General features: G+C 42.6%; 1 protein-coding gene across 3 annotated transcripts in view; it reads right to left on the minus strand.

Moving 5' to 3' along the window:
* ENOX1 (ecto-NOX disulfide-thiol exchanger 1) overlaps positions 1 to 19,515 on the minus strand; it is a 628,404-nt gene extending 608,889 nt beyond the window's left edge. The window contains exon 1 of one of the 3 annotated variants that reach the window (XM_075591092.1): positions 19,305 to 19,515. The gene's annotated coding sequence lies outside the window, so the exon portion shown is untranslated. The other 2 variants (XM_075591093.1, XM_075591094.1) reach the window with 2 other exon arrangements.
* Positions 19,516 to 22,727: the final 3,212 nt, after the last annotated feature.

Consider the following 22,727-nt stretch of genomic DNA (forward strand, 5'->3'; position numbering starts at 1 on the left):
TCTGTGTGTGTGTGTGTGTATGTGATTCTCTGTCACTCTGTGTGTGTGTGTCTCTCTCTCTGTGTGATTCTCTGTCACTCTGTGTGTGTATGCGTCTCTCTGTGTGATTCTCTGTCACTCTGTGTGTGTATGCGTCTCTCTGTGTGATTTTCTGTCACTCTGTGTGTGTGTATGTGTCTCTGTGTGATTCTCTGTCACTCTGTGTGTGTGTGTGTGTGTGTGTGTGTGTGTGTGTGTGTGTGTGTGTGTGTGTGTGTGTGTGTGTGTATGTGTCTCTCTCTGTGTGATTCTCTGTCACTCTGTGTGTGTATGTGTCTCTCTCTGTGTGATTCTGTCACTCTGTGTGTATGTGTCTCTCTGTGTGATTCTCTGTCACTGTGTGTGTGTGTGTGTGTGTGTGTGTGTGTGTGTGTGTGTGTGTATGTGTCTCTCTGTGTGATTCTCTGTCACTCTGTGTGTGTGTGTGTGTGTGTGTGTGTATGTGTCTCTCTGTGTGATTCTCTGTCACTCTGTGTGTGTGTGTGTGTGTGTGTGTGTGTGTATGTGTCTCTCTGTGTTATTCTCTGTCACTGTGTGTGTGTGTCTCTCTCTGTGTGTCTGTCACTCTGTGTGTGTTTGTGTATGTGTCTCTCTGTGTGTGTGTGTGTCTCTGTCACTCTGTGTGTGTGTATGTGTCTCTCTCTGTGTGACTCTGTGTGTGTTTGTGTATGTGTGTGTCTCTGTCACTCTGTGTTTGTGTATGTGTCTCTGTGTGTGTCCCCCTCCCCTGCACTGTCTCCCTGCCCCCCTCCCCTTCACTGTCTCCCTCCCCCCTCCCCTCCACTGTCTCCCTCCCCCCTCCCCTCCACTGTCTCCCTCCCCCCTCCCCTCCACTGTCTGCCTCCCCCCCTCCCCTCCACTGTCTGCCTCCCCTCCACTGTCTCCCTCCCCCCCTCCTCTCCACTGTCTCCCTCCCCCCTCCCCTCCACTGTCTCCCTCCCCCCTCCCCTCCACTGTCTCCCTCCCCCCCTCCCCTCCACTGTCTCCCTCCCCCCCTCCCCTCCACTGTCTCCCTCCCCCCTCCCCTCCACTGTCTCCCTCCCCCCCTCCCCTCCACTGTCTCCCTCCCCCCTCCCCTCCACTGTCTCCCTCCCCCCCTCCCCTCCACTGTCTCCCTCCCCCCCTCCCCTGTCTCCCTCCCCCCCTCCCCTCCACTGTCTCCCTCCCCCCCTCCCCTCCACTGTCTCCCTCCCCCTCCCCTCCACTGTCTCCCTCCCCCCTCCCCTCCACTGTCTCCCTCCCCCCCTCCCCTCCACTGTCTCCCTCCCCTCCACTGTCTCCCTCCCCCCCTCCCCTCCACTGTCTCCCTTCCCCCCCTCCCCTCCACTGTCTCCCTCCCCCGTCTCCCTCCCCCCCTCCCCTCCACTGTCTCCCCCCTCCCCTCCACTGTCTCCCTCCCCCCTCCCCCCTCCCCTCCACTGTCTCCCTCCTCCCCTCCACTGTCTCCCTCCCCTCCTCCCCTCCACTGTCTCCCTCCCCTCCACTGTCTCCCTCCCCTCCTCCCCTCCACTGTCTCCCTCCCCTCCTCCCCTCCACTGTCTCCCTCCCCTCCTCCCCTCCACTGTCTCCCTCCCCTCCTCCCCTCCACTGTCTCCCTCCTCCCCTCCACTGTCTCCCTCCCCTCCACTGTCTCCCTTCTCCCCCATCCCCTTCTCCCCCATCTCCTTCTACCCCCATCCCTCCATTCCCTCCTTTCTCCCCCCCCTTCCCTCCTTTCTCCTACCCCTTCCCTCCTTTCTCCCCCCCCCCCCATTCCCTCCTTTCTCCCCCCCCCTTTCTCCCCCCCTTCCCTCCTTTCTCCCCCCCCTTCCCTCCTTTCTCCCCCCCTTCCCTCCTTTCTCCCCCCCCTTCCCTCCTTTCTCCCCCCTTCCCTCCTTTCTCCCCCCCTTCCCTCCTTTCTCCCCCCACTTCCCTCCTTTCTCCCCCCCCCCTTCCCTCCTTTCTCCCCCCCCCTTCCCTCCTTTCTCCCCCCCCTTCCCTCCTTTCTCCCCCCCCTTCCCTCCTTTCTCCCCCCCCTTCCCTCCTTTCTCCCCCCCTTCCCTCCTTTCTCTCCTTCCTCCCCCCATCCATTCTCTCTCTGCTCATCCGATACTGTCTCTCTCTCTCCCCATTCTGTGTCTGCCTCTCTCTAGTGCAGATAAATGTATGCTACTGTTTGCTTTAAAAAATAAAAAAAAATCTGCACTTTTAATATATTGGGATTTTTTTTTCCACATTTTTTTTTATTAAATCAAGGGTGCGTCTTAGAATCGATGGCGTCTTAGAATCGAGGAAATAGGGTAAAAGATGTGATGATGTAAAAGGACATTCAGGTATTAACACTACAAGAAAAACAAATGGCTATGAAAAACCGGCATACAGCACTTACTGTACAACACCAAGATATTGTGTAAGCTGGTCCTTATTTCTTGGAGTAATAATACGCTAGTACAATTGTTAGCTTTCCAAATCTTGTGCTATTCAAGCTCCCACTGAAAAATGAGCACATACTTCACTACATAAATAATTGAAAGGACTTTTTTTGAGACAAAGTGGTTGAATTCAAATCTGCAATTTAAAAGTTGAGGGTTTGCTTAATCAAAGTGAAAACATGTTTTACAGCCATCATTAATGTATGTTTATACTTTGTATTACGAGGCCTAAAATATTTATATTATGTACAATGAAAATTGCTTAATGCAGCAGTATCAAATACAAGTTGCAAACATGTTAAATACACAGTTTATATTGCTGATAAAAAGTAATTGGGTATGATTTTATTACTATACTTGCAAAATTGCTTTTGTATGACTTTAGTCCTAACTTTGCTTTTGGGCACAACTTGTTTTTTTTTACGTTTTAGCATATTTTCAAAATTCCAAAATTTTATATTTGTGAGATTATGATGTAATTTGTTGTCATTAATTAGACAGAAGCTATGTACTCATTGATATTAATATCAATCATTAGAAATGGTTTCCCAGGTCTTATTTAAGCTCAGTTCTTTAGCTACAGAAGAAGAAGAATATAGGCATCTCATGTAAAGAGAGATAGAGTGGCATTCCCAAGCATAAAGCGCTGGCACATATTCAAGAACTAATGCAGGGGTGTTCAACTACAGTCCTCAAGGCTAGCCACCCCCCCCCCCCCCCCCCACCCCTCCATAACAGGTCAGGTTTTCAGGATATCCCTGCAACCTCTGATTGAGCCACCTGTGCCGAAGCAGGAATATCTTGAAAAACTGACCTGTTTGGGAGGGGGTGGGGGGATGCTTGAGGTCGAGTTGAGCACCCCTAAACTAATGTATTGTACATCAGAGATAACTGCCTTAAAGCAGCAGTCCCTACTGTTCCATTTTTTGCTATTTCAACTGTGGCCTCAACGTGATCTTGTTCTGGAGGTCAAGTTTCACTTCTCTGCAGCCAGGGGTTCCCTGAGGCTGGGAGTTCTGAGGCTTCGCTCCTTGGGACTTTACTACCGACAGCATGCATCCTCTAAAATACATAACCGAAAATGTTTAACCGCACGGATTAATTGGATTAAAAGCGCTGTCTAACTAAAAAAAAAACAAGGAACCAGGATATTGGTCCATTAAATTGAATTAGAACTTCAGATAAGCCACAAAACGAACTGATTTAAAATGTATTTCAACCTCCTTTATAAACAAAAGGATTGATAGTACAAAACTATTTGCACGGTTAAACAGCTCAGTATCGGTATTTACGCAGGCCTTATCACAAGACAAAATGCTTCCATTTTCCTTACCTTTCATATTTTCCATTTAATAAGTCACACAAAAAAAAAAGTGTCAAAATGTATTCCACTTAAAAAGAAATGAATCAAGCAACCAGAAAAGTCAACGTTACATTTCCCACGTTTTTCTTTTGCTACACACAAAGGCCTTCGTTATCAGTGCTGTTGGCACACACTACTTTCACTAAATGACATTACGACAATATTACATTTGTTCAATGTTGATTATTAAAGTGTTGATAAAATATATGAAGGCATTATTCAAGCAATTTAATTGTTAGCTGTGACTGATGGGATCACGATAGATATATATACATATGTATGTGACTAGGATAAATGAGACCCATATAGGAAATACTGTAAGAGCAAAGGAAACAGGCAATAGGGAGGTAAAAAAAGAGAGAGTGAAGCGAATTACAGCAAACGTCTTCCAACCTTTTATTTTGAATGTTCAAATCATTTTACATAGAACGAAAATGGGAAGACAAAAGGGAAATTTAGAACACATAATGAGGTCTGCGTAGCAATGCACAGAAAAGTTTGATGCGCTGCACCATTTTCCGCTTCAAGTTGTGTCATATGCAACAAGCTTGTTGTTCGAGCACTGATTGTTAAATAAGCTCATTTAGTCATCTTACCAGGCATGCGCAAACTTTTCAGTCTGCGCCCCCTTGCATGCTCTCCTGCCTGCTCACGTCCCCCCTCCCCCCCGCTCAGCTGCAACGTCACATGACGCCGCGGGGTCATGTGATGTCAAGTTGCTGTGGCAACGCGAGGTCACATGGCCCCGCGACGCCATATGACACTGGGTTGCCATGGAGACGCGCCACTGGAAGCAAAGGTAAGTAAAGTTACAGAGGCCTCGCGCGATCCCCCAGTATTTAACTGAAATGACTTCGGGGAAGTGCGGGACCTCTGTAACCGCTGCATCCCCCTACAAAATCTCACGCCCCCCACTATGCGCACCCCTGTCTTAGATCATAAGTATTTTTGACAGAAAATAGGGAGACTAAAGCACAGAGGCGCAGGATTTCATGCTGTACATCTCATTACAATATGTGCGGCATATAACTCCTCCCCAATACCCAAATAACAAGCGGACAGGCATGGGACAAAACTGGAACAAAGCACTGTGACAGGTTGAGGCAGAGTCACAGACCCGATTGCAAGTCAGAATGCTTGCTTTACCGTGCGTTTCCCACTTCCCGTCATTGACACGTGTTTGGCGTGCTTACATGGAATAAATGACGTAACATGGGAAAAAGCAAGCGATAAGATTGGTTGCTTTATCACGTGACCCATTTACACATGTTGTACGAGGAAATGCCCTATAAAAGTTGCCACATCATCCATACCACGTGTGTCAGTCATCGGAAGAGAAATGACATGGGAGGATGGCTCCAGTCAAGAAGAAAGATGATGAAGAACATTTTTAAACATTGACTAATTTCCAAGCAGGATTATTCTTCAAGCAACAGAGGATCAAGGGTTTCTGTCAACGCTGAGGATGGGTCATTAAAGGACACAGAAGGCTTTGAATTAAAGATGGTATTCAGGCCTAAGATTGTAACATTATGTACTGTAAGCCGCAGGGTTCTAGATGGGGGGGGGGGCAGAAGGAGGGGTTGTTAAATGTGTTGGATTGCGGTAGAGACAGTAAGGGTAAGTAATTGGGAGAGGTGCCACAAGGTGGGTGGTTAGGCTCCCCTTGTTTACAATAATGATAAATAAGGCATTGCGAGCAAAGCTTTACTACTCCAAATTGATATAGGTTATCTTGCCTTTATATATAGTGGCCATACATATAAATTCAAGATAGACCAAATACCAGCCTGGGATAGGTGATAAAAAATGGAAATATTTATTGGAGGTAGCCTGATGTCGCCAGGTATGGGAGTTTAATGAATAACATTTGAATAGGTAATTTGTTGTTAATTACGGATTTGCATACTTCTTTTCACACGCCATGTTAAAAATCAACAATTCAGAAAAAGACAGACACGTGAAATGGTGGAAAATAACACAACATTGTGTTTTTATTAAACAGCTTCCAACTATAACTAGTTCATGCCAATCCAAAATTAACCTCTTTTTGCTTCTAGGGCAAGAGGTAGATTCAAATTGAACGACCAGAACAAATACCAAGGGTGAGGATTACCATCGAGCACAGCCCATAAGCCACGTGCCCTTGGCCAGATCCCCTCCCAAAAAACCTCCTGCATAGAAGGTGCCACCCCATCCAATCTGGATTAATTAACCAATACCAAGGTCACTTATGGCAACATCACTTATGGCAAAGTCACTTACAGTATGCACATTCCAACTGCTATGATAAACTTATGAATATATATATGAATATATATATATATATATATATATATATATATATATATTTTGACATAAAAAAATATTATCCCCCAATTACCCTACTAAAACAAACCAATTTACCTTACAAAAAGTGTGAACATTTTAAGTGGAGGGGAGCAAAAGGACTATAGCCTCACAAATCTCCTGTAGCCCCCACTTATAACGTGAGAGCCACAAGTTCTCACCATGGCCACCAAAAAATGACTGACCTCTGCCCAGATGCAGTGTTCCTAGCCACACAGGTAAGTACATTTACCAGATTAAAAGGGTGTGGGAAAGGGGAGGAAAGAGGAGTGATAGGCAAGCTGCGCCCAGAGCCTTAAGCAATTGTCATTGCCATCACTTTCAATTCTTTCCTTTCTTTCTGTTGAATTTTTGCAGTTTCTCAAGTGCCCAAGAGGTCAACTTGTTTCACTTTCAAATTCTTGAAACGTTTTTTTTTTATTACTTGTAATGCTTTTGTATGGACATGTGAACATTGGAATATTATAAGGGCCATATTTACTAAGCACTACTACTTCACAAGACACTGTGGGCTCTATATATTAAGAGGTACGTGTGCGCTGACGCAGCTGCATACAAAAATATTGCATTCTGTTTCTCTGTGTGAAATGAGACATGTTTATAAGAGTATTTGTACTGTTTTAGAATTTGGCATGTTACACTAGTGTCACTGGACACCAGGTTATTTACACCTTTTTACCGGGATCATTCATTGAGCAAAACAAGGTAATGAAATAAATTGTAATTTATTCGGCATACATTGGCTTATACACAACGAAACACAAAATACAGACAAGAAGACACACTTACTTTGGAGCTGGGATTGAAAACTAGACTTTCCTAGGTGCAGGGAACTCTTTTGGAGAATTTTACCCTGCCCGGGACTTAGCCCGGAATCTCCTGGAAGCCATATCGGCATGAAATTCCATACGTCACTGCTACGTTCTCCTCTGAGAACTTTGTCCCTCCTGACCATGAGTTAGTCCAAATCTCCTGGAACTCAAAATCGGCATAAAATCCCAGCTGCGACGGCTACGTTTGATTCTGAGAACTTGGGCGCAAAATGCTGGAGTTGGTCTCTGGCGGGCAGGCTTTTCAGGCTTGAAATTGAAGCCGTTTGCTTTGCTATTACAAACGAAGCATCTTTGAAAAGCCCGCCCGCGCTCTTTCGGCTCAGACTCAAGGGGAACACCTGATTTGATTGTCTCGGAGCTTCTTATAGTATTCTCTGCTTCATTCATAAAATAGAAGCAGAGCGGACAGCCAATCAGCGCGTGGGAAGTTTCCCAAGCAGCCAATCGGAGCTGAGCCGGCTAGAAAAGCCGGATCAGCAGGAAATTCAAAACAGCTGAGGGGCATGTGCAAGCCTACCACCGCAGGGTACCCTAGTGGTGAGTCGTCCTTAAGTTTTCAAGGGGAGATATTGCCGGGACAATGTGCCTACATGTATCCGAGTATGAGGCATGATTCCCGGACGCATTTATTGGGGACTCGGTAACTCTCCCCAACCTCCTAGGCACATTCTGTCAACGGTTCCTCCGCAAAACCCCCTTGAAATTCATACACTAGCAATCCCTGCTTCATTCCATGCTCGGAAAGGGAAAAACACAAAAAATGGTTTTATTACAAACAGTATAATGCAGTAATACAGTGTTACTGGGCCCAAGAGCTAACTCTCTTGGCCCTTATACACGGAGCAGGGGTAACCAAAACGGGCTTCGACTTTATTATAAAGCCTGGTTACCCCCTCCCTCCATAGCTAGTATTCTGCGCTATAAAAAATACAAGTCACATTTAGGGTAAAGGAGAAAGCCAACGCAGAAAAGCGTCAAGAAAAATAACGCAAGCCGCACATTTTAAATACATAGACTTCCGGCAATATGCTAATGTAACTCCGCCCACATGCTCCATGACTTTCTCGTTTCGACCCTGCCAGTAATACGCGGAAATGGTGCAACTAAGATTACGACATAAACGCTGCCTGGCGCAGATAGATATTGGCGCGAGACAATAATACAACTTTGCGCCAGAATTTGCCCTTTGATAAAAAAAGAGCCATGCATTTCATCCCAGTAAATATGGCCCTTCAAATCCCATTTACGTGAATGGGCTTTCGGTGTCTGTATGACACCGTTTGGGTTGTAAAAGTAGAATTTCCTAGTAAATATGGCTCTATGGGGCTGATCCTATATGTGCCCAATGGGGAATTTTAGCTACAAATGACACGATCGGCTGCTTCAGCACATATAAAATAAGCCACTTAATAGTTTAAAGATCTTTTTTTTTTTTAATAAGGCATCTTATTTTTGATACGGGACACATGTGGCACTTGGGAGTTTGTAAAATGTCACCTAATAGCCTGCCCAATGCCGCTGTAGAAGACGGAGCAAACCTGCCCTGAAGATATCCAAGAGCCGCATAGGAAAGGAATACAATCAGGGTCATCTATCCAACTGATTAAGAGAAAAGATGAGATAGGTTACTTTTGAAGTGTGCATTTATTTCCCGAGTAGTGTATACTGTGCTTTATTGTCCCCAGAGAAAAATACATTTTTGTTGTTTGCAGTGATATTTTAATGGAGCAGCCAGACCCACAATGCTCATGTCATACAGTATTAACGAAACTTAATGTCATATTATCACTTCCACGTACAACATCACATTAAGCCATGTTTCTCCCATAAAGAGCACAGCGTTAGCTGTAATGAACGTTAGTGATAATAACATGCACATGATTCGCAAATGAGGCGCTATCATAACATCGCATAGACACAGAAGTAAATTAAGGATAACGTGGGGACTTTTAACGGTACATTACTTAAGTCATACTAACGCTTGGAGTTACTCCTATCCAGGCACTGAAATAAGGCTTTTGCTTCATCTGGATGGGTGTAATGACAAAGTTAGGCATCATTTCAATAACTGGTGTAATGGATTTTCTGACCTGGCTTGACCCACCCAATCTCATATTGGCCCCTGTGGTCTAACCAGTCCCCATTACAGTGTAGTGTCTGGTGGTGCACCTGTTGGCAACAGGACTCCTGAGTCTCCCGCATGATGGTGTGTGGGGATTGCAACCCAGACAGGCAGCTGAGGTAGTGTGCATGAGTCCTACCTAGATCCAGTGCAGCGCCTCCACCTCATCAGGATCCCAGCGTCCGCTTGTGGATGGTCCTGGTGAGGAACTCCTCTGTGGTGCACTCCTCTGTGTAATCACTCCACACTTACACACGAGGGTATGGTTTAACAGGATCATCTTTATTGACTTGCGGCGGGCCAGCTGCCCCTCACAGCGGTTGTACTCAGCCGCTCATGTTCACCGCACTTCCCTCTGAAAGGTGTCCTTTCCCAAATTGGTGGATTCCCTATCTCCCCTTAGGGAGATAGTCCCTGTGCCAGGTCCCTGGTCACAGTCTTATAAGCTGTCTCCTCCCAAGCCTGCACTCAGACTTGCTCCTTGTCTCATAGTCTCTTACATAACCTTCCAACAGCTTAGCAACAACTCCACTGAACAACCACCTCTGAACTAACTTTTCGAGCAGTACTGTGTCTTAAGTATCCTCTGGGGGCTGGCACAACTCTGACATCACTAATCATGGATTCAGAGAATGTGACCACTCCCATCCATACATAGAGCACCTCACCAGGGTGTGAGGGCAAACCTCCATAATTACTGCTGGCATGCCCATAACTTACCAGGCCTTACTGTCAGCAGGAGAGATGACTGTAGCCATTTTACAGCATGGTTACACTGGATTATTTAATATTTATTTTATTTCCAGGCATTATTTCTTATTTCTTATTTCTTATTTCTCATTATCATTATCATTATCTCTCTCTCTCTCTCTCTCTCTCTCTCTCTCTCTCTCTCTCTCTCTCTCTCTCTCTCTCTCTCTCTCTCTCTCTCTCTCTCTCTCTCTCTCTCTCTCTCCCTCCCTCCCTCCCTCCCTCCCTCCCTCTCCCCATCTCTCCCCCCCTCCCCATCTCTCTCTCCCCTATTTCAGAGGCTGGATTTGATTAACGTCAAGACTGGTATAATGTCACGTTACAAGCCCTAATTTAATGGAGATTTGTGGATCTAGCCATAAGTGTTATTCATAATTCATCATGTATTTTGTGCATAAACATATTTTGAAATGTATAGTACCACATCATACAAAGGAATCTTATCCATCTCCAGAGATGATCTCAAATGAAGACTGCATGGTGTGATTCCTGCCGTTCTCCAGGAGAGACATGTCACAGTGATAACTCACTGTAAGAAAATCTCTAGTTATAAAAACTCAATGCCTGGCACAGATCTCAAGCAACAATGTGGTGATGGGGAGTAAAATAATATGGACCCTTTATACACACGCGTGTGTTTTACTGTTCCTAGATGGTTGCAAACCACAACAGAGCCCTAATCAATGCATTAAATTGTTTGATTAAAAGTTTATATTTTAACGAACATTTAAAAACCATCTACAATTATTTATCATAGTATCCATCTTGGTCATACAGAAGCATAATACAGAGCTGTCCTGCTGTTTTTAGATTTTATAGGAAATATTGTTTTTTCTGACATGTGTAATTAGGGATTTTAATATTTTCAACAAGACATTTTAAGAAAATCAAGTCAGAATACTGAATATTTGCTTTCTGTATTTTTCTTTTAAAAAATGTTTAAAAACAAACAAACAAACAAAAAACACGTCTTTGCAATCTTAAAACTAAAAAGGAACATAGCCCAAGGCTGGTGGAAGTTTTTACATTATTAGTATATTATGCATCCTTTTTAACAATGTTTTTTTTTTCTCCAGTACGCGGAATATGATGTTGCCTAAAGCAAACTATGACTGAAAAAAAAATACAATTGTGTTTGAAATTCTTCTATTACATGCGAGGTGGGTTTTAGTATTAGAATATATCATTTGGTCATTGAATACATCAAACACAGTATTTGTGGGCCAAACAAACATTTCCATCTTTTCATATATATCAGGGAACAGACAAGAAATAGGATAGTTAAGCTTAATAATTAAGCTCAATATAATATATTTGCTACTCCTAGTCATATTGAATGAAGTAACGGTCTCTCAAGAATACACAAATATAGTATTACATTTCCTGCTACAGCAACCAAATAGCTATATCTATTTTAACATATTAGCTGAAACATGAACCAGAGCTCATCCATTGTCCCCCCCTGATGTTCAGGGATCCCCCAGTTCCCTAGATATTTGTATTTTGTGTGTGCTGGTTTTGAACCAAACAACAATTACAACTATGTCTGCAGGACTGCAAAAATCCCCACCGGGTTTAAATTAAGGTAGGTGAAGAAAATTTGAGAAAAATAGCACGCGCATACTTAATTTGGCAAAAAATGCTCATTTACATGTACAGATGTAGCCTGGTGTTTTCTTCTGCTAGCCCAGGAAAAATCTAGGACATTTTGGGGCTCTCTCACAGAAACACTGCAACATTTCTGTGAGATTTTTATTTCTGTGAGATTTTTCTGCTATTTGAATGCAGCCCTGCTGACCCCCTGCTGTGTTAATCCGATGGGCCATTAGTCTGCATTCAAATAGCAGAAAAAATTCACAGAAATAAAAATCTCACAGAAATGTTGCAGCGTTTCTGTGAGAGCCCCAAAATTACCTAGATTTTTCCTGGGCTAGCAGACGAAAACATCCGGCTACATCTGTAGATCTGCATAATTGAGAACACATCCTCACTCTGCTCATTTACATGTAGATTTGCATGATTGAGAACGCATCTTCCCTCCCCTCTTTACAAGCACTTTGCCCTGTCTTTGCCGTGATCATTCTAATATTGAATGCAGTGAATCTCTCTACCGTATTAAGTGCTAAAATGCTACAGTAGTTCGGACGATCTCTGAATTTGACCCTACGAGTATAATTAACTAGGACTACGGACAGGGGCGGCAAACTCCAGTCCTCGAGGACCACCAACAGGTGAGGTTTTAAGGATATCCCTGCTTTAGCACAGGTGGCTTAATCAGTGTCTCAGTCAGCATGGCTGAGCATTGATTGAGTCACCTGTGCTGAAGCAGGGATATCCCTAATACCTGGCCTGATTGTGGCCCTTGAGGACTGGAGTTGACCACCCGTGGCTGATGGTCACTTACAGTATTCCTACATGTCGATCAAGTTATAGCTTATGATGTCATTTCTGGAGTAATCACAAAGCAAGGAAGGCCAAGTTGGGTTAAAGACCCAGACCTGGAATCGATCACATCACTGTGCATTTCCAAATCTGTCTGTCTGCAGGCCTGGTTTTATGCTACTAAAATCCCTGTCAAGGAAAACACGTACTGAGCGAACATCAAACGCAAGGTACAGAATGAAATCACTACAGCTGGAAAAATGTGACTCAAACAAAGTCAGCGTTCTCTTTCTTTTTACTGAAAGCCAAAGTGCTGCAATTCTGGGGCAAAAACATAGCTTCAGATGTATAAAAAAAAAAACCACAATGCTTTCAACTGGATTGTTTTCTGGAACAAATAATTATACACTACGTTTGCTTTGATATATATGGGCTTCATATTTAACCAGTCACAGAATGTGACTGCAGATAAGAACCACTCTGCCCATATTCCTGACTGCTAGAAAACCTCACATCCTATTTGATCCTCGCCTTTCTTTCATATTAGGACAGCCTAGGGTCTATCCCAAACCTGTTAGAAATCCCTTACTACGGTATGTTAACCCCTACCAGATTTGAAATTAAAGCTGACACTAAATATTTGTCTTTAAAAAAAAATGTTGTTCAAGTGACCCTATTACCTGCAAAGTTCTATCGGTTACTTAAGAGATAAAACTGAAATGTTACCAATAAAATAAAATAAAAAAAAGAAACTTGCGAAATAAAAAATACATGTTTAAATGACGCACGTGTTTAATGTCCCCAACTTTCAACGTATCTTTTTGTTCTAATACGATGTCTCTGGTTCCTCTCTTGCCCCTACACTTGTTGATAGCAGCTGTTCTCATTAATGACCTGGAGAAGAAATCTCTCATACCCTATCTTATATCAACCACAAACTTGCAGTGACCGCAGGAGTTTAACTTATCAAGACTTATCATGGTTATATTTGGCCCTCTTTAATAGGTAGGTTTTCAAATTACTTTGCTTATTAACAGCACATACATCTAACGGCAGGTGCTGTTTATTAAATATATATATATATATATATGTTTTATTGTATCTATCTTGCGTTTATAGGCAACACTGCTGTGGTTCTAATTATGTCACAGGTCCATATACACATTTGCAAAGGTATTTTAATCTTCCACTGACATACACTGGGAATTTTTATCATTGGATAATATAAAATAATAACACATTTTTAATCTAGATATAAAGTAGTCTCCCTGACAGGGAGAGCTTGGCCGGAAGGTGCATGTCCATCCTTTGGGGTAATTGTGCGAATAGTCCCAGTAGGGGAGCTGGGTAAGAAGGGGTTACATGTGCAGTGCAATAAAAGTGATGCACATGATACGAGACGTACAGTGATTACACTGCGCATGGTTTAATGTCTGCTTTACTTTGCTTGTGCTCACACAATAAGGTTGTAATATGGTTGTTGGTGGGACTTCTATCAGTGGTCTGGCAGAATTCATTACACGTGTGAGACCTGCCAGGATTAGATGATGATGATGTAAAAGCTGCTGCTTTGCTTTGTTTTGGGGGGGAGGGGGGTTATCTGCAGAGTAAATGGTTGCTAAGTAACTAATGTTATAACCTTGCGATCTATTCCAGCATTCTCCAGCCAATATTGTGATTAAAAAAAAAAATGGCACGCAGGACCATCGTTGTACCACTCTCGGAAAATGACATTTTTGAAACATGGCTATATTATCAATCTATTATTTTTGTAATACAGGTATATTATCAATCTATTGCTGTGGCTAAATAAGGCTGCGGCCATAGTGCGCGCGTGACGGAGCGCAAGTAGGCACGTGCGCCTGTCGCCTGAGCGATCTCTGGAATCAGATCACTTGCACAACGGGGTGGTGTGGCCATGACGTCACAAGGCTGGTCCGTCCTGATTGGCTCAAACAGCCATAATGCGGCCATCGCACGAAAAATCACTATTTTATGTCATCTCAAAATCCTAACGCGTGCGCCGCATCGTGCGCAGCATAGCTGGACTGCTGCACTCACATGCATTTTCTCGCAGTCGCGCACACCGTCGCCTGCCCGATGTCCAATGCCTAAGACCATGCTTATAGTCCCGGCGACAAAACAAATGTATTGAATCCGTTGTGTGCACCTATAGTAGGAGCGACGCAACAGCGCAACGGAGCGACGGCTTGGTCGTGATCGCTGGAAGTCAATGAAAATGGATTTTTCAGCGACTACAGCGTGACGTCAGCGGCCACGTGAGCGATTCAGCCAATGAGGGCGAACCACTCACGGCCACACCCCCTCCACGTCCAAGTAGCTGTCTCTTGTCTCTAACACTATAACCAAAAATCTCTGCTACAACGGTGACGGATGATGTCACGCCGTCGCGTCCCCAGGACTATAAGCGCGGCCTAAGGCTGAAGGAGTAAAGTGAGTAAAAAGCACCGAGTATGAAAACAATGATACTGAGTGTGCAGCAGGGGAGCCTGGTTCAATTCCCAGTGTCGGCTCCGTGTCACTAACTCCCTGTGCCTCAAGCACCAAAACTAGTTTGTAAGCTCTACGGGGCGGGGATGCATTGAGACTGCTAAATTATATGTACACCGCTGCGTACACTGTCAGCACTATGGAAGAAAACATATTACAAAATATATTTTTGTTAATTCAAGGCAAACTAAAACATGGATTGCACATGTGTTCAGAATGAAATAATATATATATATATATATATATATATATATATATATATATATATATATATATATATATATATATACAGTGGTCGACAAATCACCAAAAAATCTACTCGCCACACAAAAAAATCTACTCGCCACCTAGTACCAAATGTGTGCTGCTTGGGCCAATAGGAGCTCGCCACGATGTTAAATCCACTCGCCCGGGGCGAGCAAATGTATAGGTTTGTCGAACACTGTATATATATATATATATATATATATATATATATATATGTATATATATATCATAATTCTATGTACAGATGTGTGCACAAAGCCTTAGCAGTTTTTTTTAAGAATGTGATCCTGAAAGTCAGTAGTTAAACTCAGCCTTCTTGTAATATGTACCTAAAAAATACTATGCATCTCCCGCAAAGCCTATGCGACAATACATCTGACTGCATCTGTATTATAGGGCGCTTTAAAAGTAAATTATCCACCACTACTGAATATTGTTTTCGGAAGTCCTGACAATTTTCCCATCATGGTTTCCAAGCATTGCCTGATAAATCTATTCGACTAGATCCCAGTATCGATCTGTTGCTGCACCATCAACCAACATGTAGAGATCTAATTTTCTAGGCAAGTGTATTAACATGTTCACTGTGTGAGCTATTCATTATTCTGACTTTACGGCATTTGCATCAAATGTATGAAACTTTGCCTGATACATTTGATACGTGTTTCTTAATGGTGGCTTATAGTGACAGCGACAGCGCGTCAAAACAAATGCATTGCCACCGTCTCGTGCGCTTATAGTAAACGCGACGCGACGGCTTGGTCGCGATCGCTGGAAGTCATCTCAATTTGATTTTTCCAGCAACCGCAGCCTGACGTCACTGTTGCCATCGCCGGCACTATAAGTGTAGCCTAAGGAAGAAGGGTGTAAAGTGCATTTAAACAAGAGAATAAACATATTTTTATAAACTGGAGACAAATTACAAGATTAACTGGTCCCTATTTAATATGCAAGGAGCTGAAATCTTTCCCAGAAAGGTGAATATACTGTGGCTTCACAGCCTGTAGAAGAGTATGGCTTATTCAATTTGCACCAAATTATGATAATATCTGCATCAAGTCATTCCTCTCCTGACTACTCCACCAGAAATCTTGTTAATGAAATTCAGGCAAAAGTAATTTGATCCAGTTATCAAAATAATTGATTGCAAACTTATTAGAATCCCTGTTAAAAACAAACAAAAAAAACATTACTGACACCAATTATGAAACAATAAACCCTATTTCAGGCATTTTGCATATTCCGAACAACTCTGTTCACATGCTTTTGAAGACAAAAAGGGCTAAACTGAGAACTTGATACATGTACACTCAGATACATACACAGTAATTAGTGTGTACTGCTTTAAATCTGTGGCTGGTTGCTGAAAAGTTGTTCCTCACAGTCTAAAAATGATTCTGCATGTTCTATTTCCAATACTCAAAACCTTTTTGCAAAACAAATTTGATGGCATCACTATCTGAAAAACTGCAAAAAAGTGATAATGAAGACATTTTTTCTTAACAGCTTTGCAATTGTCTGACTATAACTAGTTCCGCATGCTTTTTTTTATCATTTAAATATAGCTGATTGGTATTCTTTGTCTAATCTTTGCAAATCCAACCACATATTAACATCTCTTCTGAATAGGCCAAAACTGAAAACTTATTTACGGAGAATTGCTAAATAGTATTGAGAACTGATGTTAACAAATGTAGTGTTAAAATCATACTGTGTATTAGCCAATTGATGTCAAAAGAGCTTTCTGGGTCTACAGTATCCAGACCTTCTCCCAGGAAAAAGAAGCGTCCACACTTCAAACGTAGATCTTACCAAAAAAACATGTATTTCAAAATACACTTTAGAATGTCATTGCACACATAAATCTCCAAAACACATTCATTACTAAAAATGCAAAGGGTGGATATAAAAACTATGGATATTAATAAAATGATCTGCAATCTAACAGATGGGATCTATAGTGTGATAGAACTTTGTTTATTTAGAAAGTAGCTTTGGCTCCATCTAGGAGGTACTGTATAACATTCACCCAATGCAATTGTCTCTGGGGCTCTCCCTTTTTTACCCACATACTGTACATTTCAATTTAAAACCAGTAATTACAGCCCGTAACTAACTTTTAGTTAAGAATGTCTTTGATTTATTAAGTAGTTCCCTCCCGCTCCTCATTTCCCTACACTACTGTACTTTGATTCCGTTTTGGTAAATCTCTTTCTGCCCTCTGTCCTTTTCATAGATTGATAATAATCTTCTTTTCAAAATCCACAAACAGGTCTCAACTTCATGAAAAATAAAAATGTTTTGTATTGTACAAGAAACGTAGGATTTATTCTGTGGCGTTTGCAATGCTCCCTCGCCCCACGTCCCACTGTACAGTATCAATTGATAAATAGGGATATTAAAAGCAAGCATCCAAACCTAAAGAGAGGCACTGACTGCAAGCAAGATTTTTTTATTATCACGTTTTAAGTTACAAAGACAAGCAAAGCTCGTATTTAGAACTCATAAGCTCATAAAACAGGCAGCCAACAAAACGCACGAAACAAACACAACTGAAATAAACCAGACTCTACTACATTTGATCAGGTCCTACATATTTTAGTACCAATACATACATGGTTGTCAACCCAGCACACAAAAGAGGACTGCATTGCTCCTGTGATGATTGGTAATGCATTCTCTCAAAATGATATGTCCCACTTTTAGCTGGGTTTTTTAAAACAAGACAGGTATCTTCATGGTCAAGGCAAATTCCCTTTTCTAAAATGATACCATTACTTTTTGACTCACTTTTCATCATACCGCTAACTGCACATTTAGTTTAGCAAAAGTCTTTCTTGCCTGTGTTGGTTCAATTTTTCACTACCATGGTTAATTGAAACCCTGGTGCTTGTAAAATGCTTCATACAAGAGTCATTGATTCAGATACGATTCCGCAAAGAAATTAGTCATCTGTTCAAAAGAGGCCTTAAACATTTTGCCACTGGGTACTGAAAGGTTAAAAAAAAAAGGCTTCACAACAGCTACTGTAGCGTACACCAGCAGAAATGTGCTAGAGTTTCTCAGAGGACAACAATGTAGGAAAAAGATAAGAAAGTGACACTGACATTCATGCCTATCACTTTGTATTCTTGCTTATACTGCAGCATAAAATATGCAATTTGGCATAGCATAGACTACAACTGGACACTGTACTGCTGTCAACACATAATAGAGCTGTATCTTAAGAGCTCGTGACAATAACTCCACCAAACCGATGCGTTTCATTCTAAACGCTGCACTTTTATGAATCATTGATTCCCAAAAGACAAATCTATTACATTAAACCGTAGCAAAAGGAAAGCAACCGTTAGAGGAAACTTGTTGGATTTTCTAGCTCAATTACACTAACAAAGCGCAATACAAATTGCATGCCCGGCTACCAAGTCCCTTTGTTGGAGTGAATGCTGACCACCACTTTCATATATATCCCATGGTCCAGTACTCATAACTTGTGTAACATGTACTAAGTATTTACATATGAAAAATAAATATGAAACAGAAAGGTGTCTATTATAGATATTACGTTTATCAAAATGTATTTTTATAAAGTAAAAATGACAAACGATGTGTAATACACACGCACACCTACAAATCTCTCTCTATATATATTGAAAACATACAATGATTTTGTATCGAGATAGACCTCCCGACATACACAGAATGCACATGTGAAATAAGAAATAAAAGTGGTTATGTAGTGTATGTTCCCCCAGCCAGCAGATGGCCGGTTCTGGGAGCCCAGACACCCTTGTCAGGAGGTTTCCCTGCCCATCTGGACCCCACACGTGTCAGCGAGCAGAGGTGACAGCTGGGCAGCCACATCACTGAGAGTGACCAACTAACCCCCCACATCCCGGTGACAGGGAAAGCAAACTAGAACAAACCATTTGCATCATCTCCGTGTAGCACACGCGTGGAATCAAACTTTCTCATCCCCACCCAGGGAGGGAACGCAGCCTTGCAAAGGGAGGAGAGGGGGAGAGGGGGAGAGGGGGAGAGGGGGAGAGGGGGAGAGGGGGAGAGGGGGAGAGGGAAGGGAGGGAGAGAGAGAGGGAGAGAGAAGCTGCAGCGGAGGCAGCCAGAGGAGCAGCAGCTGTGATGCTGGAGGTGGGATGGGAGTGGGAGACACCTTGTTATTATCCAGTATCCGCACCTCTAGGACTGACCAGAAGGATGCAAGCGGGCGAGAGCTGCAAGGGCAGCCGGCTTGGGGATGCTGCTGCTGTCAGTCCTACCTTTGTGCCAGTCCCGTGCCCTCCTCCTCCTCCTCCTCCCTGTGCCTGAAGAAAAGGAGCGTGTCCCGGCCCCGGAGAGCTTGAAATGCTGCAGACTGACGCCCCGTGGCGGGGAGCCTGGGAGCAGCCTGGCAGAGAAACAACACGGAGAGAGATGTGCCGGCTGAGGGAAGCACCACAAAGAGCGGCTCACACACACACACACACACACACACACACACACAATGTCAGCAAGGGGAGGAGGAGAAAATCCTGCTTCTGCGGGGAGAGGAGGGAGGTGCTTGCAGGAAGAGACGCCTGTCAGAGTTGGGAGAGATGCTGCAGGGTATCAGTAGAACACAAACATGCGAAGCTGGGGCATTGATAGAGATGCATCACTGGTGGAGAACTAGTCAAGGTCACATCTGCTTTTGTAATGAAAAGGCTGTTTAAAAAAAAACCCCATTATATTGTCTTATTTATATAAACAGAACATGCTGGAGCATCTATCGCCAATTACTGGGATTCACTTCAAAGATGTTAACTTCACGTGGGTTGGCCATTTGAAGTAATTCTGCAAGCACTCTGCAATAGTCCCCTCTTAGCAGCAAAGGAGGTTCACAAATTCAGCCAGGTGACTGGCTCTTTGATAGAAATGGGCAAACGTGTTCCAAACTGCTTTGCAAAAGGTTTTTTTGCGAACTCTTCCTAAATAACACGTTTTTTTCATCCGTTTCATGAAATCTTAAAATGCGTGATCATTTTGACAGTTTAACTAATTCTACCACTTTTTGCAAGAATTTCGCAGAAATGGCAGAGTTTAAAGGGTCACGTGACCTGAATTTGGGATGATGGCTATTGGCAATTTATTGTGGGGGGGGGGGGGGCGGGGCGAACCTTGAAAATGATGCACATATCCGATCAATGTTAATGCCACCTGCCCTTTCATTACTCCATTTATGTTTTATACCGGCGCTCTTATCTTTAATTTAGGTTTCAATACTTTACTTTCATATACTGTATTGTGTTAAAAATAAATAAATAATAAATAAAACCTTTTTAGAGTGCCTGTGCCGATGGACTGTTTCTATGCCAGATTTTGAAAGGGCCAAGACAATGCTATGGAAACTAGGAACTACTATCACCAGAGGTTATGGCCTATGTTTTACAATCCAAATTGTTTGTTTTTATTTAAAGTATGTATTCATTATTTCTTTTTGCTCTTGTGGTTTCAGTAACCTATCTTCAAAAGCATGGATAACTAAGCAACTCTTAGGTCGCGCTTATAGTGCGCGCGACGGCGACGGGTGACGTCACACGTCTCCACCCGCAAAAGTTATCATTTAACTTTCGGAGACGTCGCTGGCGACCTGGCCATTGATTGGTTCAGAGGCTGTCACATGTGGCGACAGCCTCTGAAAAATGAAATTTTATCGGCTTCCAAATTTGTAAGCGCTTGCGACGGCGACCATGCTTTTGTTTTCAGGCGACGTCGCGTCGCCGGCACTATAAGCGCAGCCTTATGCAGAAGATGTGTACTTTATGTATTCCAGCCTTTGTTTCTTCAATGTAGATATGGCAGTGGAATGCAGGACATAGGATTTATTAGACAACTGGGTAGCCTTTTAATTATGATAGGTTAAAAATGACTCCTTGTTTGCGAAAAACAAGTTTTCTTGTTATATGTGGCAGGAGAGAGTTCTTCATAGCAGCCCTAATGAAAACAGGGCATGTGCGCCTTTAATCATAATCTATATGTTATTTAAGGACATAGCCATAACACTGATTCAGATTAAGTTCACCTGCTTCAAAGACACTGGTATTACCAATAGAACACTTCTCTTACAGGCTGCTTCTTAACATTTGTTCTGCCTTGGTAAACAGCGGGATGTAATGCAAAATGATTGTCAAAGTTTAATTTCTCCATCCACAGGAAAACCAGTATGAATTAACAGGCTTTTAAAAGAGGTGTTTGAAATTGTGTGTGGAAACTAGGGTAAGACAAAAGAACAAAGTTAACGTACAAACACCAAGAGAGTAATTAACACCCATGGTCTTTGCTCTCTATTTTAGATATACAGAATATTTTAATTCGGTAATCTGCAGCATACTTATATAATGATGTATTTTTTTAAACACATCGTTGTGTTGTAGAGATATTGGGCTATATTTACTAAGTGGCTCTAAGACTATATTTTGTGCCATAAAATGCCTTATGGATGAGCACTGTTTAGTAACTATCGGCCATTATTTAAACAATATTTTTTCTTCTCCTAAACTGAATGTGTGCAGTACTGTATACAGCTATAGAACTGCATATGGGTGTATGCTGTATATATTGCATATTTTTATACTGAAGAGCGTGGTACAATCTGATCACCAAAGATTTTCTTTGTATCAACAGATTTTAGAATGACATAGTTTATGATAGTTTCGGGAGTAACACTGTGTCATGGTTATAAATGTGACACTTGTCCTCTATTCACCTTAATCAATTGGACATGCTTGTCTTTTGTGTCTTAAAGGCTCTACAGCTTTAATTCAAGAAGTGAGGACCAAGCACACTGACTCAAATTATACTGACTTACTAGGGCAGGCACAGTGTGACACCCTGGATTTTAATGGTCTGAAGGGTTGGAACGAGTATTTAATGTTGCTGCACAGTGAAACAATGTTCTTTGTGGGTTATCTCTACACTTCATTCCATCTGTTACTGTTTCTTTACACCTAAAGTATTTTATACATCTTTAACAGGTACCCTACTAGCAAAAATAATCCTAAATGAAAGTGAAACCCACGTAACAAATGATATATTTTATCATTATTTACTAATACGTGTCATTAATTGACACTTTGGGAATCAACGGAGATACATTTTCTCCTCTTCTTAAGTGTACCAGAATAATTCTTTTTGTAAATATAATGGAATCATTGCGCTAATTAGGGGATTTTCTTGGCATACATTTTGTGCTATGTGAAAACTGTGCCTGAATTCAGACCCCCTGCAAAAAAGGCTTTACTTTATAACTGCTGTGTGGCCCTGTGCAAGTGAGGGAGTTAATGATTGTGCCTGCTGGAAGCACAGTGGGACTGCAGTGAGGGCTTTATTAGCAACACCAGGGTCGCTCAGCTCCAGTCCTAAAGACCCCCCCCCAACAAGTCAGGTTTTAAGGCTATCCCTCCTTCAGCACAGGTGACTCAATCTTTGACTGTACAACCTGTGCTGAAGCAGGGATATCCTTAAAACCTGACCTGTTGGGGGGTTTTGAGGACTGGAATTGAGCACCACTGAGCTACACTGGCATAACAAGGCAGAGAGAATAACACTGAGGGCTCAAGACAGGAGAAGCTATGATGACTGATGCCTTGTGCAGGGGAGCGCAAACTTTTGCTGCTGCGGCTCCCTGTCACCCCCCAGTTTGCGCACCGCTGGCCTAGTGTACA

This window comes from Ascaphus truei, chromosome 3, assembly GCF_040206685.1.
Source record: "Ascaphus truei isolate aAscTru1 chromosome 3, aAscTru1.hap1, whole genome shotgun sequence".
Taxonomy (NCBI): domain Eukaryota; kingdom Metazoa; phylum Chordata; class Amphibia; order Anura; family Ascaphidae; genus Ascaphus; species Ascaphus truei.